Source organism: Petaurus breviceps, unplaced genomic scaffold (genome assembly GCF_028583685.1).
Source record: "Petaurus breviceps papuanus isolate PSGF00001 unplaced genomic scaffold, PetGlider_PUasm1.0 567, whole genome shotgun sequence".
NCBI classification, from domain to species: Eukaryota; Metazoa; Chordata; class Mammalia; order Diprotodontia; family Petauridae; genus Petaurus; species Petaurus breviceps.
In genome coordinates, this window is record NW_027186383.1 from 2,544,943 (window position 1) to 2,558,897 (window position 13,955).

At 38.9% G+C, this 13,955-nt stretch overlaps 2 pseudogenes; both read left to right on the forward strand.

Annotated features, from left to right (window-relative positions):
• The first annotated feature begins 2,695 nt into the window (after nucleotides 1-2,695).
• On the forward strand, nucleotides 2,696-4,091 carry LOC138173135 (large ribosomal subunit protein uL4 pseudogene; annotated as a pseudogene).
• Nucleotides 4,092-6,371: 2,280 nt separating this feature from the next.
• Nucleotides 6,372-13,200, forward strand: LOC138173171 (ADP-ribosylation factor 1-like; annotated as a pseudogene).
• The last annotated feature ends 755 nt before the right edge of the window (nucleotides 13,201-13,955 follow it).

Genomic DNA, 13,955 nt, shown 5'->3' on the forward strand with positions numbered 1-13,955 from the left:
CAGTAGAGGGACTACAATGAAATCACGGGTCCCTGATGTATTGTAGTTTTGAGTGCTGTGTGCAACTCATTCAGAAATGCTTTTTTTGGAAGGCAATTAGGTTAAGTGACTTGCCCAAGGTCACATGGCTATATTTTGTGTTAAGTATCTGAGGTAAAATTTGAACTCAGGTCCTCCTGACTCCAGGGCCAGTGCTCTATTCACTCTACCACCTAGCTGCCCCAAGAAATGTTCTTTAAAAAATAGGACAGCTAGGTGATGCAGTAAATAGAGCACTGGCCCTAGAGTCAGGAGGACCTGAGTTCAAATTTGGCCTAAGGCATTTGACATTTACAAGCTACATGACCTTGAGCAAGTCACTTAACCCCAAATGCCTTGCCTTCCCCCCTCAAAAAAATCAGCCTCAACCAGTGCCCATAAATCATCTACACATTAATATTCAAAACCACTGCCACTGAGATTTCTGTCTCAATCTAATTATAGAAATAGGGACTTGACCTTCAGTTTCCTTGGAAACAGGAACTCCCAGGGGAGGAAACTCCTTCTATCAATATAGGTTGGGATCTTATGACTTTTAAAATTGCCTGAGGGCAAAGAGAAGAAACGACTTGCTCAGAGTCACATGGGTGATGTAGACCTTAAAGACAATTCTTTCTGGTACTACAGACAGCTCTGTGCCCACTGATTCCACTGTTTGTGTTTCTAGTACACCCAACTGAATTATTTGTTATTATCCATAGTGATACTGAGAGTAATTATGATGGCACTGACACATCATAGGTGTGTGACTGGGAGGGATCACCTAGCCTCAGTGGCTGGTGGAGCAAGAATTGATTGGCATGGATAGAAGACATTTCCTACACACTGAAATTCCAAATGTGGACCAAGTATCTCAACATCTCTACAACCAGAGAGCAATGCCTAGTTTGCACTTTAGTTTTTAACATTTCTTGAGTCCTTGGTGGCAGCACCTGCCCTGTTTACACAGGATTATCCCTGTAGACCTGGGAAAGAGCTAGCACCACTCTCATATAGGAAAAGAAGACTCTAAAGCCCAGAGTGGTGGAATGATTTGCCAGACTTTGGCAGTTCATGATAACAGAAACAGAATTTGAATCCTGGACCTCTGTCATCATCAAGTATTCTGTATGTTATGCCCCTTTGCCTTTTCACTGATCCCTCCTCCCCAAGGACTTAGTTGGGAGAGTCATACTAAGAACCATTACATTTGTCTTTCACATTCCAAACCAAGGCTAAATCATAGCTTGTGAGCTTTCAACATCACCCCTATGTCTTTACCATCTCCTTCCTCTCAGCCAGAAGCCAAAGTTCTAGACTCTGCTAAAGAATCACAAGCAAATCCTTAAAAAGTCTCCCTGATTCCAGCAGCATAGGGAGGGCCCAGTAACACTTCCCCAACTAATGCAGGTTCTAATGCATGTTACCAATGCATGTAACTAATGCATATTAATGCAACCATTTTGGAAACTTCTGATCTTGACTTTTTAGTGTTTGGTATAAATACTCACATAGAAAATTTAACAATTGGTCCTGTGAGCTGGATCCAGGGCAGACCTAATTGCAGTTCATGAAGATCAAGCCTTTAAATCAGGTTCTTCCTTTGCACATGAGAAGCCTGGGAAGTATATGCCTATAGAGAAATTGGCCTCTGCTCTCCCGCATCACATTCTTCCCTCTCAGGTGTAATTACTGACAAGTTTTCTACTCTAAAAATAATAGTCAACATTTACATAGTCTGGGGTTTCTCAGAGTCGCAGAAACTTTGAATACTGACAGTGTACTTTTTTTTCTTTATTAATTTGTTTGTTTACTTTCAGTTCACAAGATTCAGTTCCATAATTCCTTGAGTTTCAAATTTTCTCTCCCTCCCTCCATTCCTCCCCCCCTCCATGATGGAATACAATCAGGTATAGAATCTGCAAATACTTTCACATTAGACATTAGTCAGGTTATAAAGAAGGATTGTTTCAGGTGGAATGAACAATGGGAAAGAGGAAACAAAACCAAAAAAAAAAAGATCAAGTATTTTCCTTCAATCTGGATTCAAACTCTCTCCATCATGAGACTTTTAGGGTTGACTTATAACCCTGAATTGCTGAGAACAGTCCAGTCTATCAAAGTTGGTTGTCAAACATACGTTATGTCTGTAATTGTGTACAAATTTTTCCTGGTTCTACTCTTCTCACTCAGCATCAGTTCTTTTAAGCCTCTCCAGGTAAACATGAAATCCATCTGCTCCTCATTTCTTATAGCACAAGAGTATTCCATTACATTCATATACCACAACTTGTTCAGCCATTCCCTAATTGATGGGCACCCCCTTAATTTCCAATTCTTTACCATCACAAAAAGAGCTGCTATAAATATTTTTGTACATATGGGTCTTCCTCCTACTTCTATGATCTCTTTGGAATACAACCCTAGAATTGCTGGGTCAAATGGTATACACTTATTTATAGACCTTTGGGCATAATTTCAGATTACTCTCCAGAATGATAGGATCAGTTCACAACTCCACCAGCAATGCATTAGTGTTCCAATGTGTCCACATCCTCTCCAGCATTTGTCATTTTCCTGTTTTGTCATCTAAACTGATTTTACTGGTGAGATGTGGTACCTCAGAGTTGTTTTGATTTGCATTTCTCTTATCAATAGTGATTTAGAGGACTCTCCAGTACCCGCCATGGCTTGTGTATGCCTCTTGATATCTGTATACTCCGAAAAGGGGGAAGTATCTGGCAAAAATGTTACCTTGCCGACTGTCTTTAAGGCTCCTATTAGTCCAGATATTGTGAGTTTTGTTCATACCAATTTGAGGAAAAACAACCGGCAACCTTATGCTGTCAGTGAATTAGCAGGTTATCAAACCAGGGCTGAGTCTTGGGGCACTGGCAGAGCTGTTGCTCACATTCCTCATGTTCAGGGTGGAGGGACTCACCACTATGGCCAGGGTGCTTTTGGAAATATGTGGCGAGGAGGTCGCATGTTTGCTCCTACCAAGACTTGGCACCGTTGGCATCGCAGAGTAAATACAACACAAAAATGTTATGCCATCTGTTCTGCATTGGCAGTCTCTGCCCTGTCGGCACTGGTCATGTCAAAAGGTCATCGAATTGAAGAAGTTCCAGAACTTCCTCTAGTGGTTGAAGATAAAGTTGAGGGGTATAAGTAGACCAAGGAAGCAGTTTTGCTGCTTAAGAAACTGAAGGCATGGAATGATATGAAAAAGGTCTATGCTTCTCCTCAGCGAATGAGAGCTAGTAAGGGTAAAATGAGAAACCATTGTCGGAATCAGCGTCGGGGACCTTGTATCATCTATAATGAAGACAATGGTATTATCAAGGCCTTCAGAAACATTCCTGGTATCACTCTACTTAATGTGAGTAAATTGAACCTTTTGAGACTTGCTCCTGGTGGACATGTGGGGCGTTTCTGTATTTGGACTGAAAGTGCTTTCCGCAAGTTGGATGACCTGTATGGTACATGGCACAGGCCTGCCACCCTGAAGAGTCACTACAATCTTCCCATGCACAAGATGACCAACACAGACCTTACCAGGATTTTGAAAAGCCCAGAGATGTGGAGGGCCCTCCGTGCACCACGCAAAAAGATTCCTAGAGGAGCACTCAAGAAGAATCCTCTGAAGAACTTGAGAATCATGGTGAAACTGAAGCCATATGCCAAGACAATGCGCTGGAATACAATTCTGTGCCACGCTAAGAATCGGAGAATCCGAGAAAACAAAAGAGCTGCTGCACTAAAGAAGATTATGGAGGCAAAGAAAGCAGCTGAGAAGAAGAAGCTTGCAGGTAATAAATAAGAAGGTTGCAGGAGCAAAGAAGGTTCCAGGGCAAAAGAAACCAGCAGAAAAGAAGCCTCCAGCAGCAAAGAAGCCTATGGAAAAGAAACCTGCTGCACAAAAGAAGCCTGCAGCCGAAAAGAAGCCTGCCCCTGAAAAGAAGCCTGCTGCATAAACTCAGCATATCGGTTTATCCATTGGGCCACAATCCATTATGGCAATATTGTGAATTTCTAAAGAATAAATATTCAGAATGGCTTTGGGGAAAAAATAGTGATTTAGAGCATTTTTTCACATGCTTATTGATATCTTTAATTTCTCCCTCTGAAACCTTCCTGTTCATATCCTTTGGCCATTTATCAATTGGGGAATGACTTGTATTCTTATGGATTTGATTCAATTCTCTGTATATTTGAGAAATGAGTCCTTTATCAGAGACACAGGTTGTAAAAATTCTTTCCCAATTTCCCAATTTCTTAATCTTGGTTACATTGGCTTTGTTTATACAGAAGCTTTTCAATTTAATGTAATCAAAATTATCCATTTTGCATTTTATAATGCTCTCTAATTCTTGTTTTGTCTTAAATTTTTCCCCTCTCCACAGAACTGACAGGTAAACTATTCCTTGCTTTCCAAGGTTTCTTACAGTATCAGCCTTTATACCTAGATCATACAGCTAACAGTGTACAATTAAAATAATGAAGCAACTTCGTAGGATTTTTCTAGAAATGGTAGACTACATGATTGGATGGTGAGTTGACATTATGAGAAGAGATGGACTTTTGTTTGAGGTTTGAGCTTGAAACAGGTAGGAGCCTAAAAACTCTTTCCTTGGTTTATTTTGGAGTGGGGGCTGAGCTGATTGGATAAATTTTTTTGTAATTTTGATAACTGCTGAGTATATTCTAGAGCATATCCATTAGATAATCTTTGAAACTAGTAAGACAACATTTATATGGATAATAATAGTGGGGTGGTAAGAGCAACAGACACATATTATTCACATCTAGAATCATCCAAACACCTTAGACAATCTGTACTTATAGATCACTTTAAGGGTCAAAAAATAATTTGCAGAGATAATCTTATTTGAGCCTTACAAGAAGCCTGTGATATACATGCTAAGAGGTACAATTATTATTTTTCAGATGAGGAAACAGATTCAGAGGAAGAAAACAACTAGCACATGGACATACATGTAGTTTGGTTTGAAGATAAGATTTGAACCCGTGTGTCTGATTCCCAGGGTATTCCTATATTCACTGCAACATGCTGCCTTTTATGACCTGCCCTACATGACCTCATTGTGCTGGGAGGATTCAGGAGAAGATAATTGAGTTTACAATCAATAATGGAAAAATACTTACCTGGCTTCAATTCAATTTAATTCAGCAAGTATTTATTGATTGCAATATTTGAAGATGAGACCTCATAACCTTATATAAGTTCTTATGTTTTCTTTATCTACTACACATAATTATGTAAACATATTGTTTGTTGTATCTATTCCCATATCATTTGACACATTTTATCATTTGGCACAGTTTCTTAAAAAGGACGTTAATAAAACTAACAGGAGTTTCAGTGTGATATATACTTGATAGATTTGATAGGACATCGATTTGCTAAAAAAAAAAATAGGACACTTACTAAGTTAAAACAATGGTGTTGGATCTTACTTGGTGGTTACATTCTAAAATCAATAAGATAAAAATTGATATAGTCATAATTACCCTTGAAAATCAATTCTATCACTATATCAGTCATGTGATTTTAAATATCTAAAACCAGAAAGAGGGTATTATGTCTTTAAAACGAAGCAGTCTGCATCAGGGAGTGGGAGAATCTGAGATGGTTTTTATGGAAACCTTGAATGTAAATTTCCTTTTTCACTAGAAACCTAACAGCAGAGGATCCTTGCTAGAAAGCTGAAAAGCTAGAAATTGGAGACCATTTGTTTAATAAATGTTGATTGATTGAGCTTTCCCATATATTGCAGATGCTTTCTTTTTAAAACAGTATCTTCCTCACAGTCTCTATGTGGGTGTATTTGGTTTCTATCCAATATTTACAGACATTTTTTCTTTGATTTTGAGATTTATTCATTCTTCCACCTACTCATTCAATAAGCAATTATGAAATACCTACTATGTTCAAGGAACTGTGCCAGATGCTGGTGAGATATAGCAAAAAATGAAACAGTACATGCCCTCAAGGAGCTTACTCCTTGAAGGTGGGGACTGTTTGATGTGATGCAGTTTATACACTGTGCATTAGATATCACTTCTACACATGCTCAGAATGCAGGTTTTGGTTTAGTCATTAGCAGAAGGAAAGATAAAGAATAATTGTTTTTTTCCCCCTTTTCTGCCGTTGAATGACAAAGACTGTTGTGAACCATGTGAACAGTGTAGCAATTTGTTTATTAAAACAAAATCAGAAATAGAATCTGACTAGTTGAGCCATATATTATAAATAAGTATAAATGAGGGTATTAGAAAGTTCCATGGGTGTTGAATTAATACATCATCATCAACAACAAATGCAGGAGATGTGTAGCAAACATCATGCGTCTTTTGGGATTGACTTATATCCCCGCATTGTTGAGAAGAGTCCAGTCTATCAAGGTTGGTCATCACACATATGTTGTGTCTGTAATTGTGTACAAATTCCTCCTGGTTCTCTCTTCTCACTCAGCATCAGTTCTTTTAAGCCTCTCAAGGTAAATATGAAGACCGCCTGCTCCCCGTTTCTTATAGCGCAATAATATTCCATAACATGCATGCATATACCACAACTTGTTCAGCCATTCCCCAATTGATGGATACCCCCTTAATTTCCAATTCTTTGCCACCACAAAAAGAGCTGCTATAAACATTTTTGTACATACGGGTCTTTCTCCCATTTCTATGATCTCTTTGGGATATAAACCTAGGAGTGTTATTGCTGGATCAAAGGGTATGAAAGTATTTATAGCCCTTTGGGCATAGTTCCAGATTGCTTTCCAGAAAGGCTGGATCAGTTCACAACTCCACCAACAATGCATTAGTGTTCCAGTTTGCCCACATCCTCTCCAGCATTTGTCATTTTCCTGTTTTGCCATCTTAGCCAATCTAACTGGTGAGATGTGGTACCTCAGAGTTGTTTTGATTTGCATTTCTCTAATCAATAGTGAATTAGAGCATTTCTTCATGTGCTTATAGATAGCTTTAATTTCTTTCTCTGAAAACTGCCTGTTCATATCCTTTGACCATTTATCAATTGGGGAATGACTTGTATTCTTATAAATTTGACTCAGTTCTCCATATATTTTAGAGATGAGTCCTTTGTCAGAGACATAGGTTGTAAAGATTCTTTCCCAATTTCCCACCTCCCTCCTAAACTTTGTTACATTGGCTTTATTTGTACAGAAACTTTTCAATTTCATGTAGTCAAAATTATCCATTTTACATTTTATAATGTTCTCTAATTCCTGTTTCGTCATAAAGTCATTCCCTCTCCACAAGTCTGATAGGTAAACTATTCCTTGTTTTAGCTGACTGCTTACAGTATCAACTTTTATACCTAGATCATGAACCCATTTAGACTTGATTTTGGTATATGGTGTTAGATAATGGTCTATGTCCAGTTTCTGCCATACTATATTCCAGTTTTCCCAGCAGTTTTTGTCAAATAGTGAGTTCTTATCCCAAAAACCAGGGTCTGGGGGTTTATCAAACAATACATTACTGTAATCATTGACTTCTGAATCTCGTGTGCCTAATCTATTCCATTGATCCACTCCTCTATTCATAAGCCAGTACCAAGTAGTTTTGATGACTGCTGCTTTATAGTACAGATTGAAATCTGGTAAAGCTAGTCCACCTTCCCTAGCATTTTTTTTTCATTAATTCCCTTGATATTCTGGACCGTTTATTCTTCCAGATGAATTTTGTTACTATTTTTTCTAACTCTATAAAGTAGTTTTTTGGTAAATTAATTGGTATGACACTAAATATATAATTTAATTTAGGTAAAATTGTCATTTTTATTATATTAGCTCGACCCAGCCATGAGCAATTGATACTTTTCCAATTAGTTAGATCTGACTTTATTTGTGTGAAAAGTGTTTTGTAGTTATGATCATACAGGTCCTGGGTTTGTTTTGGCAGGTAGATTCCCAAATATTTTATAATGTCTCAGTAACTTTAAATGGGATTTCTCTTTCTACTTCTTGCTGTTGAGTTTCATTGGAAATATATAGGAATGCCGAGGATTTATGTGGGTTTATTTTATATCCTGCAACTTTGCCAAATTCATTTATTGTCTCAAGCAGTTTTTTACTTGATTCTCTAGGATTCTCTAAGTATATCATCATATCATCTGCGAAGAGTGATAGCTTGGTCTCTTCTTTGCCTAACTTGATTCCTTTGATTTCTTTTTCTTCTCTAATCGCTACTGCTAACATATCTAGTACCAGATTGAATAAGAGGGGTGATAGTGGACACCCTTGTTTCACCCCTGATCTTATGGGAAATGTTTCCAGCTTCTCCCCATTGCATATAATACTTGCTGATGGCTTTAAATAGATGCTACCTATTATTTTAAGGAAGGCTCCATTTATTCCTATACTTTCCAGTGTTTTTAATAGGAATGGATGTTGTATTTTGTCAAAAGCCTTTTCTGCATCTATTGAGATGATCATGTGGTTTCTGCTAGTTTTATTGTTGATATGCTCAATTATACTGATGGTTTTCCTAATATTAAACCATCCTTGCATTCCTGGAATAAATCCTACCTGATCAAAGTGTATTATTCTTGAGATAAGTTGCTGTAGTCTTTTGGCTAGTATTTTATTTAGAATTTTTGCATCTATATTCATGAGGGAGATTGGTCTATAATTTTCTTTCTCTGTTTTATCTCTTCCTGATTTAGGTATCGGTACCATATTTGTGTCATAAAAAGAATTTGGTAGGACTCCTTCTTCACTAATTTTCCTAAATAATTTGTAGAGTATTGGAATCAATTGTTCTTTAAATGTTTGATAGAATTCACTAGTGAATCCATCTGGCCCTGGAGATTTTTTCCTAGGGAGGTGACTGATGGCTTGTTCAATTTCTTTTTCTGAGATGGGATTATTTAAGTAATTTACTTCCTCTTCAGTTAATCTGGGCAACTTGTATATTTCTAAATATTCATCCATTTCCCTAAGATTGTCAAATTTATGTGCATACAATTGGGAAAAATAATTCCTAAATATTGTTTTGATTTCCTCTTCATTGGAGGTAGATTCACCCTTTTCATTTTTGATACTCACAATTTGGTTTTCTTCTTTCTTTTTTTTATCATATTGACTAAGGGTCTATCAATTTTGTTGGTTTTTTCATAAAACCAGCTCTTGGTTTTATTTATTAGTTCAATAGTTTTCTTAATTTCGATTTTATTAATCTCTCCTTTAGTCTTCAATATTTCTAGTTTAGTATTTAATTGGGGATTTTGAATTTGTTCTTTTTCTTTAATTGTATGCCCAATTCGTTGAGCTCCCTCTTCTCTAATTTAATCATGTGCATTCAGGGATATAAAACTTCCCCTAAGAACTGCCTTTAATGCATCCCACAGATTTTGGTATGTTGTCTCATTATTATCATTCTCCTGAATGAAATTACGGATTGTTTCTATAATTTCTTGTTTGACCCACTCATTCTTTAGGATAAAATTGTTTAATTTCCAGTTAGTTTTTAGTCTGTCTTTTCCTGGCCCTTTATTGCATATAATTTTTATTGCATCGTGATCTGAGAATGATGCGTTTAATATTTCTGCCTTCCTGCATAGAATTGTAAGGTTTTTTTGCCCTAGAACATGGTCAATTTTTGAATATGTGCCATGAACTGCTGAGAAGAAAGTATATTCCTTTTTATCCCCATTCAGTTTTCTCCAGAGATCTATCATACCTATCCTCTCTAAAATCCTGTTCACCTCCTTAACTTCTTTCTTGTTTATTTTGAGGTTGGATTTATCAAGTTCAGAGAGGGGAAGATTTAAAGTCTCCCACTAGTATAGTTTTGCTATCTATTTCTTCCTCTAATTCCTTTACCTTCACCTCTAGGAATTTGGATGCTACACCATTTGGTGCATATATGTTAAGTAGTGATATTGCTTCATTCTCGATGGTGCCTTTTAACAGGATATAGTTTCCTTCCTTATCTCTTTTAATTAGGTCAATTTTTGCATTTGCTTTATCTGAGATAAAGATTGCTACCCCTGCTTTTTTTACTTTAGCTGAGGCATGATATATTTTACTCCAACCTTTTACCTTTACCTTGTGTGTATCCCTCTGTTTCAAATGTGTTTCTTGTAAACAGCATATTGTAGGATTATGATTTCTAATCCATTCTGCTATCCATCTCCGTTTTATAGGAGAGTTCATTCCATTCACATTTACAGTTATGATTGTTAACTGTTTCTTTCCCCTCATCCTATTCCTGCCCCTGTTAATGTTCATATTTTCCCTCACTTCTCCCTTCCCCCCCTTAATAGTTTTCCTTTTGACCACCGCCTCGCTCAGTGTTCCCTTTTCAGCCCCCCTCCCTTTTCCTCCCCTTTTCCCCTTACTACTTCGCTCCCTACAAATCACTCCCACCCCCCTTTTGTAACCCTTTCCCCCTCCTACTGCCTGTAGGATATTGTTATACTTAATGAGGTATGCTATTTTTTCTTCACATCAAGAATGACAGGAACAGATCTCATGCGAAGCTCCTCTCCCTCCCCTCTTTCCCTCTAAAATGATGTGTGTTCTCCTTGTTTACCTTTCTAAGTCACTGTTGCTTCTCGTAATTGGAGGTTGAATTTTCCATTGAGTTCTGGCTTTTTTATTAAGAAGGTCTGGAACTCTGTTATATCATTGAATGACCATCTCTTTGCCTGGAAGAATATGCTCAGTCTCGCTGGGTATGTGATCCTTGGTTGTAATCCGAGCTGTTTTGCCTTCCTGAAAACTGTATTCCACTGCCTCCGATCTTTCAGTGTGGAGGCTGACAAATCCTGTGCAATCCTCACTGTGGACCCTCGATATTTGAATTGTTTCTTTCTGGCCACTTGAAGTATTTTCTCTTTTATCTGGTAGTTCTGGAGTTTGGCCACAAAATTCGAGGCTTTTTCAGTTTGGGATCTCTTATAGCAGGTATCCGGTGGATTCTCTTGATTTCTATTTTACCCTCAGGTTCTAGTATCTCAGCGCAGTTTTCCTTAACAAGCTCTTGGAGAATGTTGTCCAGGCTCATTTTTTCATCATAATTTTCTGGTAGGCCTATGATTCTCAGATTATCTCTCCTGGATCTGTTTTCCAGGTCAGTTATTTTTTCTTTGAGGTATTTTACCTCTTTTTCTAATTTTTCATTTTTGTTGTTTTGCTTGGCTAATTCTTGGTTCCTCATAGAGTTATTTGTTTCCATTTGCTTAATTCTGGTTTTTAGCAAATCATTTTCCTTGGTTAATTTTTGAAGCTCCTTTTCCATATCATACACTTTTCTTTTTAGAGAGATGTTTTCCTCATTATAATGTTTTTCAAATTCTGCTATTTTCGTTTTGAGAGAATTATTCATTTTGTCTTCTATCTCTCTCATTTTGCTTTCAAAGTTCCTTTTGATCTCATCTAGGAGAGCCTTCTGTGCTTGGGATCCATTCCCTGTTGAAGTTTCAGCTGTGGGTGTGGAGTCCACAGTGTCTCCCTCTGAGGTTGGTTCTTCCCTCTGAGGATAGTAGGACTCTAGAGTCTTTGTCTTTGTAGTCTTTCTACCCATTTTGAGGCAGTGTCCTAGCCACGCCCTTCCTCTAGGATCCCAAGCCTTTACTGTAGAGGGTTTTGCCCTGGGGCAAGAGTTACTATATTTTCAGGGTCAGAGGGGGGGGTTTGGAGCAAGTGGGTTCACTCTTCCATCCTTGTCTTTGGAGGTCCTGAAAGGGGCTTTAAAAAAAAAAAAAGATTTCTGGGCTATGAAGTGGTAGCCCCAGGAGTGTTTGCTGTCCAGTATAGGGGACCCTGTATTTGCTTCTTACCTTGCTCTTTCCAGTCCCAGCCCTTTGGTGATAGGCCTGGTAGTGGACCTTGTGGTTGGTGGGAAGACTTGCCCTCCGAATTGATCAGACCCCTTCCAGGCCTGCGTCCACCACGCCTTCCCGCACAGGCCGCCGCACCGTCGCCCGCTATTATTCCTTATTAGAACTTGTCCTTCGCATCTATGTATTGATAAATCTGGAAACGGCCACAGCTGCTGCTGATCTGGAGTCCCTCTGGCTGGCGGCTGGTCAGGCCTGCCCTAGGGTTAAAGCCTCCGCAGCATTGCTCTGGCCTATTCTTGCCGGCCTGCCGGGCTGTTCTCAGCAGGAGGTTAGCTTCTCTGTGTCATTTTGTGGGTTCTGCAGCTCCAAAGTTTGTTTAGAGTCCCCTTTTTACATGGATTGGGGAGGGTGGAAGCCGGAGCCTGGGAGGGTCGTGCTTCTACTCCGCCATCTTGGCTCCCCTTACTTGTTTTTTTAAACACTTTTTTTAAGCTTTTAGTGGCTGGATCCAGTTTGCATTTTTCTTACAGTTTTATGAATGCACAAGTTTTGGCTTTGTTGTCTTCCTCTGAGTTTGTGTTTTTATTTTCCCTGCTACCATAGTAACTTTCCACAGTCTAGATTGTTTTCCTTCTATTTGCTCATTTTCTATCCTATTTTTTTTCACTCTATGCTAGGTTGAGAGCCAATAAAAAGTAGTGTCAACTGTTCATGGGTGTGGAGATGGGAAGTCCAAGGCTCAGAAGTGGGGAAGTTTCTTTTGTGGACATTCAACACATCACACTTGGAGCATGGGGAGTGTATTTGCCAAATTCTTCAAGGGGCTATTTGACAATAAAATAAAATAAAAACACCAGTGAATTCTAATGGTTGGTCTAGATGTTGCAGTAAAGACAATTTTGTACAAACTGTAGCTTGGTGAATAGTAAATGCTATTCCTACTAGGTTTCAGTGTAAAAACTGTTTAATACAAAAACATTAGCTTCAGAGTGAGGGATATAGATGGCCAAGACAAGATCTGACCCATATGGCACCATTACTTTCAGAACAGTCAAAGACTAAATTTTGTGATTGACAGTAATGACAGAGAATAAGTGAATGAGTCCTGAGAAGGACTGAGAGAATGTTGGAAGAGGATGAGCTTAGAGATGCCATCTATTAGTGTTTGCTAACAAACAGGACCTTCCCAAAGCCATGAATACAGCTGAAATTGCAGATAAACTTGGGCTGTAGGTTCTCTTCACCACAGAAACTGATACATCCAAGCCACCTTTTCAACTAGTTGTATTGGGCTCAATGAAGGACTGGACTGCTTGTCCAATCAGTTCCAAAACCAGGAATGAAAAAGAAAAGTTCCTCCTCCCTCTTTCTTTCTCTCCCTCTTTATTACCTCCTATTTCCCTTAGCTTTACTCTCCTGTAAACTGGGCTGCTTTGTGGTACTGAGTGCCAGAAGTTGCTTTCTCCTATCCCTTGCCACAGTATGTATTGCACCATGTTGTAAATGTAGCAAATATAGGCTTATAAACAGGTTTCTTAGGGCCAGAGTAGAAACAGGACTTCCTTGTGGCTCAGGCTCCCACCTCATCCAATTCATGTAAAAGGGTATTCTGAACAAACTTTGGAGCTACAGAACCCACAAAATGACATAGAGAAGCTAACCTCCCTTTGAGGACAGTCTGACAGGCTGGCAGGAAGTGACCAGCACAGCACTATGGGAGCCTGAGGTTATAGCCTCAAGGCAGCTTGACCAGAAGGTGACTGGAGGGACTTCAGATCACCACCAGCTGTCGTAGTTTCCAGAATTATCAATCCATATATGCTAAGGACAAAGTGAGAGGTCAGTGCAGTGTGAACTTTGGGATCTGGTAGTTTGGGAGTGCGGTCTGGCCTTTACCCCTTGGAGGGAAAACCCGCTGAGGTGCCGCAGCCATGCAACTGCCACCATATGGCAATTTCAGCTCCAAGCCTGCAGATTGTATGGGGACCAAGTGACCAGTATGAGCGGTAATTGCTCTTGCTTTAACCAGCTTAGATCTGGATTGCAGTATAGAGTGGATGTCCTGGGGTGTGGGACCAGCTTGCCAGAGTATGTGGAG